This window comes from Jatropha curcas, chromosome 7, assembly GCF_041381405.1.
Source record: "Jatropha curcas cultivar XTBG-Jc1 chromosome 7, XTBG_Jcur_1.0, whole genome shotgun sequence".
In the NCBI taxonomy this organism is placed as follows: domain Eukaryota; kingdom Viridiplantae; phylum Streptophyta; class Magnoliopsida; order Malpighiales; family Euphorbiaceae; genus Jatropha; species Jatropha curcas.
Window position 1 is genome coordinate 21244107 of NC_143157.1, and position 6992 is coordinate 21251098.

General features: G+C 30.3%; 1 long non-coding RNA gene across 1 annotated transcript; it reads right to left on the reverse strand.

Moving 5' to 3' along the window:
* Window positions 1-944: 944 nt before the first annotated feature.
* LOC149494939 (uncharacterized) lies at window positions 945-3728 on the reverse strand. The gene is made up of 2 exons (XR_016321656.1): window positions 2767-3728; window positions 945-1378 (listed from the first exon to the last, which is right to left on the reverse strand). It is a non-coding gene; the product is annotated as an uncharacterized LOC149494939 (long non-coding RNA).
* Between the last annotated feature and the right edge of the window lie 3264 nt (window positions 3729-6992).

Below are 6992 nucleotides of genomic sequence, written 5' to 3' on the forward strand. Positions count from 1 at the left end.
TTCGATTCAACGAACCTTATTTACGTTGGTTGATATACCTGGAACCTGTATTCTTCTCACAAAATAAATGAATTTATTTTGTTGCTCGTTTATGTTTAAACTTGATTTTCATTGTGGTGACAGTTGTTGAATTTGCTAGTGAGGCTGATAGTATTCAATTGCCAATCGTTGATAGTATTGATTTCTGAGGCTTCCAATGTTCTCTTCTGTCTGTGATTTCATTATTGCTTTGTTCTTTTCGATTTCTGAATCAAAGAAAAAATAATCATATTCTTTTAGTTGCTCATTAATAATTAAAAGCATCATTAATAATTAAAATGACCATATGAATGAGCAAATCCGATTATTAAGTTTGTTGCTTGATTGAGCCCAAAGAAATATGAGGTGGTCCAATTGATATGTTGAAGCCCAACGTGATGCTTTGAGCTTAAGCATTGAGGGTTTTTGCACCCTTGTAAAATAAAAGTCCTTGGACTTGCAATTGTTTGGGCCATCCATAGACAGTGCTTAAGCATGTCCAGTTTGCTGTCACATTAAAATTGATATATTAATTCTTTTCTTTATGACAAATAATTTGGCTGTACTGTTTTGTCATATTCATACTTTAAAATTTAATTATAAAATGATTAAGCCTTTTGAGTAAAATTAGTGATTCTAGGAAATAAAATAACTGTTATTTAATTTGATTCAAATAGTATATCTTCATATAATTATTTTCACTTGTGATAAAGTGGATTTAATCAACTCTAATTTCATTTAATTAATAGTATGATAGCCTAATTTAATTCAAGTGAAAGGGTGACAAGCTGTGACTTAATCTAATGATATTAAATTTGCTTTTACATTTAATTAATTGATCATTTAATTAATCTTCTTAAATTAAGTCTGTTCTCTAACTTGAAATTAAATTATATTAGAATAATTTATTCTACTGTACTTAGAAATATATTTGACAGAATTGGTATATTCACACTTGGAATTAAATGCAATTAAAATGCATTATTTGACAATTTTTTTTGAGATCACGTTTGATTAAATCCAAGTAATACCCCAATTGGATCTATGTCAAGTCACACAATGTTGATCCTGCTTTCCGTCCACGGTGACAACCAATTGTGATAAATTATTATTCCCCATTTACATCTTTTTTTTTTTTCTTCCTGATATCTGATTAACACTAAATCCTTTACACTTCGCATATGTCTGGTAGTAATCATATAGATCCCCTTCCGCAAATGATATGCCAGCCTTTGGCTCGTTCGATCGATATGCACCACTATTTGGACTCGGCCCGATAGGCTCTCTTGTTCTCGCTTCTGTTTCATATCCATTAACACATACTACATCATTTTGTATTGTTAATTCATCCATCATGCACCTGTTACGAGAGGTAAGCAATCAATTCATTTAGAACATTGTAAGTAATCAATATCTATCATCCATCATGCACCATACACCATGTATTAAACAAGCATCCATTTCAGTTCAATTAGTTAAGTATTCATCACAAATAAACAAAATTGCATTTGATGACTCCATCAACTTGTCACTAGACCAATTATTAGCATGCCAAGCTTTTCCATCAAACGTTTGCCAAAGATAATATATGACTTAGCAATTCCAGGATACAAATCATATATGCCATCAAATTTATTTGCACAAGAGATAAAGAGATACAAGAATTATAGATATGTATAAAGCCTACATTTATGCATTGAAATTTAAAATCCTAATAATTCAATAACCCAAAAAAATGTCTTTGAAGAAACTCGACCTGATTTCAAGAATGTTTTATCTCCCAAAGCAGGAGTGAAGCCTTTTTACATGTTTTATTTTTTGGCTATTGATTTGTTTTAGTGGCTGTTTATATTTCATTTGAGTTTGTCAAAATTATGCAGTAATAGGCTTATTTCTGTATACATTGAAGAATATTCACTAATTTGTTGATTTTCCTTACCTTTGGAAAATTCATTTACCTTTAGACCATCTTCTAAACAGACTGACTGATATAGTATTTGTTGCTTGGGCTGAGAAGCATTATAAAATATCAAGTGCAGGAACTTTTGTCTTTCAAAAAATCTATTACTTACTCGAAGTACTAAAGTTTTCATTTTCACTAACATGAAGTAAATGTCATATTTCATGTCTGAGCATTCTGGTTTGTTAGGCTTCATTGATAAGCTAAGTTTGGGTATTTATCATTCTTAAATTAAGCTAAAATCCAAATTCAAAAACTTATAACAACTTCTGGAATTCAAAATTTTAGAAAAAGCAAAAAGTATGGTTTACTGTTGCCATTACAAGTCTGACGTTAGCAGATGCAGTTGGTTACTTCACTAAGTCTTTATCCTCAAATCCTCCAAAACACCTATGAGTGAGAAAAATTACATTTTGCTGGTTTACCTAGTTAATAAACTTGAACTAAAATATGTTGCTAGTAGCAACTTGTTCAGGCATACATTCGTGTCTTTTTGTCATTCATTCTTGTTGCAGCCATGAGTGTGGGTGGCCAAAGGATTATGAAAATAAAATCGCAATAAACCGAGCCAAACCAGCAGAAAATTTTTTGTTATTGCAAAAAGAATGCAAGAATTTATATATGGTAAAGCAGAAATTCAGATTCATAATAAGAGAGCCAAACCAAATACTAAGGAAGTAGATATAATATCATGAGTTGAGTTTGGAAAAACAACACATTTGACAGGCACAGATCAAAACCAAATAGAAAAATAAGAGTAGAAGGGTGACCATGATAGAACGACTCACCTGAGAAAACAGCCACAGGATAAAAGGAACGATGCCAATTTGACTTGCGAAGCAGGAGAGCTTGAGTGAGAGAAAACCAGCACTAAAAGTCCAAGAGTACTGAGATTGAGTGCATTGTGCGATTTTACACGCTGAAATGTGATATCCAAGGGGTCGTGATCAGAGAGGAACGATTTTCGGTGAGCTTTTAGAGGACTTGGCCGGATTTGAGTGAGACGTTGAAGGAACGAGGAAACAAGAGAGCAAAATGGAAGCACTTCTCAACAACTCAAAAAAGAGAGAAAATAGAGAATTCCAGGTTCAAATCTCTCAGCATTTTGATTATCTCAGCTTATAATCCACACGCAACTACATCAATATTTTGATTATGGTCTCATTCCTCATCTCGATTGATCTCCCCTTCCTGTTTCAAGTTTGAATTGACATACCATATGGACGTGTGCTAAACCAAGAGACTGAAAAACCTTATTTACCCATGTATTTCGTGATTTTTCTCTTACTGCCCTTTTAGTATACAAATACGTTTAACATAGCCATGGCCCACAATTGATTATTTAAATAGATTCTGCCTATCGTCGCTCTTGATGCACTAATTTTTATGCTAAGCTCAGAATCGCTCCTCTCCTGTATGCACACTCTCGTTTCGCCATTCTTTTTCTGAAAGGAAATGTAATATGAAGACAAGCCAACTCGCTTAGCCATTTGTAAACAGCTTACTCTACCCTTACTTCTTCAAGCTCGATTACAGTCTGGGGTTGGCCAATTTGAGCTGAGCTGAGGTTGGTAAAGAGCTCATAAAGAGACAGCTCCTGTTAATAATAGATGGTAAAGGGCTATGAGGTTGTTTTGCCGAAGGGCAAGAAGATCACTGCCCGTTACCCAATCTTATGCCTGTCCCTCGAGGTATCAATTACTTGGGGTGAGAATTAATTAATAGGTCCAAAAACTCGCTCGGTTCCACTTTTAACGGTTAGAGATACGTATTTTACTTTATTCTAATTTAAGTGTTTATTTATAATTTTAAAACTATATTAATTATTTTTTTTATTTTTATTCATATTTATTAGGTGTAATTTATTTTTGTGTTTACATTTAAAAATGACAACTTAGACATTTTACTATATATTTTTAGAAAATCAATCATTCTAATCATTATTTTAATCCTTATAAAAAGAGCAAATAGGAAAAAGCTACAAAATATATGTGCTGAATCAATAACTATTGAGACTTGTATAAGTGGTCTCCTATAAACTTTAGTTTCTCCTACAAATCAGCAAACCCAATAAATACCAAAACTCACAATATTTATCTCTTAAAATTATAACTATAATTGATTGACGTACATAAACTAAGAGTAGAAAAATAGAAGAGAACCCTCAGAGTCTCACTGGATATCTCTCTATATGTTATATATACCTCTCATGAATTTTCTCTCTGACACGATGTGTCTATCTCACACACTCAATACAATCAATTTGTGTTTCACCAATCTCCGTATTTATAGGTGATGACTTGCTTAGAGGTTACTTTGATTTGCAATTTCATGGGGGCCAATTTTCTTTTCTGTCACATTTATGTGTTGGCGTACATTGAGCTGCAGCTTGTATGAGTTGTCATTCACTGGGGACAAGACCTCGGAAAACTCAAACGTGAGAGGAAATGAGATCGCCTAAATGCCCCCCCTCCCAGGCTACAAAAGAGCTCTGCCCCTGGCTATGGGCCTTGTTTATTGGTATCCAGTTGGCATACAACCAAAAAAAAAAAAAAAAAAAGACTAGCTTTGAAACTTCGCAAATATTCAGTTTAAAAAAAAAAAAAAAAAAGGAAATTGTATATGTAATTTTTTTTTTTGACTTTTTTCTGGAAGATATTTTTTTGACTTTCAAACTTTGAAATTTGGAATATATTTGTGTATATGCAACAGTCAATCAACTAGCTTGATAATTTCTCGGTCAAAAATATATGTTGCTATAGATATTCAAAAACAATTATTTTAGAAGTTCACAAAATTTTTACGTGAATATATATATTATCCGATTCCGATGACTGGCCAACCAAAGAAAATACAATTTTTTTTATTAAATTTCAATATATTTTACAATTGTATTTCAAATTGAGTTTCTTCTTTAAGCCAATGTAAACAAATATAAAAAAACGAATCTTAACTCTTTTATTTTTTGAAAGTTTTAAATTTTAATTTTAGAAAAGAAAATATAGTTTTGTAATTGTGAAAGAAAAAAAGGGACATGGCATAATTAAGACTTTTTTTCTCCTGAAAACAACACTACCCTTTTTCACATTATCAAATAAGCTAATGAATCGTTCTAGGGCTATTAATTGACCGGATGGAATCAATCTGGTTAATTGAGTCTGTTTTTTTATTAAGATGTTCGATTTTTAATATAAATGGTTGAATCAAAGTTTTCTTTAGTCTGATCCCGGTTTGTAAAGCTCAAAAGAATAGGCTTAAAACTGAATCGACTAAAAAAAATGCCTACTTATCCGATCAATTTCAAACCGAACTGGTTCAATTCTGACATCTACTTTAGTTCAAGTCAATTTTAATTTTAAAAGTTTGATTTTAATTTAATAGTTTCTGTTTGGCTTTGATTTAATATTTGTACAAAACTACATATCTTTTTATATTTTAAAACTCCATGTTTCTAACAGTCAAGATCTGAACTTCTTCTTCATTTTTTTTTTTTTTTAAATTCTTAATCCACTTAAGAACGAAACACATTGCTTTATTATTATAATTTTTTTTTCCAATAACCATCGAATTTGAAGCTTTATTATTAAAAGTGCAAATGTGTTTTAAATATTTATTTACAGTCAATTGACTATATTCTAAAGGAGTTGGCCGCCTGTAGTTTTAGGGATCATTTCCATGATTTCAGTTTCCTGCTTCCTTTCCCCCTTGTTACTGGAAATATCCAAGAAACTATACGTTGATCATTCGAACTCTCCACTGGTACATGGTAATTGTACAACCATCAGATTTGAAGCTTTCTCCGTCGCAAACGTGGTTTTAAGTTGATTATTTTGTCATATATATATATATATATATATATATATATATATATATATAAATTTTTTAATTTTATCTTTATTTATATTAAATACAATATTTTCACAAGTTATTCTTGTTTTTGAAATAAATGGTCAAATTTTTTTTATTTCTATTATAATCTAAGAGAATTGATTTTTTTTTATTCGCCATGTAAGATCTTTAAACCACTTATATTTTAAAACGAAGGAAGTATTTGCAATCATTGTAGAAAACAAAATTTTATATATTATTACTACCACCATATAGAAGTGTATTTATACACCACTTCTATAAATGCCTCTACTAAAACTAGGGATGGTAACGTGGGACCCAACGGATATCTGATTTGACTTTAGCAGATTCGAGTAGTAAATAAATGGGTTTGAGACGTATTTAGATAGTTTTAACTAGCGGTATCGGGTTTGGGTTTAAATACTTAGACACCCGTTACTTGTTATCCATTTATTTAAAAATTGAAAAATATTTAAAATAATTATTTTTTAAAATAAAATTATATATATACAACTTTTAATTATAATTAATGCTATAAGTATATTTAATATTTTTCTTATATTTGTATTTAGCAAAATAATAAGTTTATAATTTTTACTTACATTTTAGTTTAAAAAATAAAAAAAATATATTTTTTATTCCTAAACGGATATTTGAATGAGTTCGAGTATTAAATGAATAATTATAATTAACAGTGAATTTCTAAATGATTTCAAAACGAGTTCGGATACCTAATATAAAATCGAGTTTGAGTTCGGATATTACATTTTAAACAGATATCCGACTAATTGCTATCCGTGGCTAACACTCCCTTTATACATAAGAGCTAGCGGATTACAAAATAAGTTATGTTAGTGACTCAATTATTTACGATCTTAACAAGTTATTTCCTTAATTTGGTTGTCATGTTAGATAAGTGTGCAATAGGGTAGTTAATACCACATTGCTTATTATCAATGATGAGATGTGATCATAATAGTTTCTTTTCTCTTTAAGTTTTAACAAAAGGTCTCGAGTTTGCGTTTCGAATATAAAATATCTTTAATAAGTATTCAGCTAAAAAATAATTTCATGATAGACTTTGAAATTTTGCAAACATTCAGTTAAGAAAAAAAAAACAAGAAGAAAGAATTATAATATGTTATTTTTCTTTTGACTTTGAAAA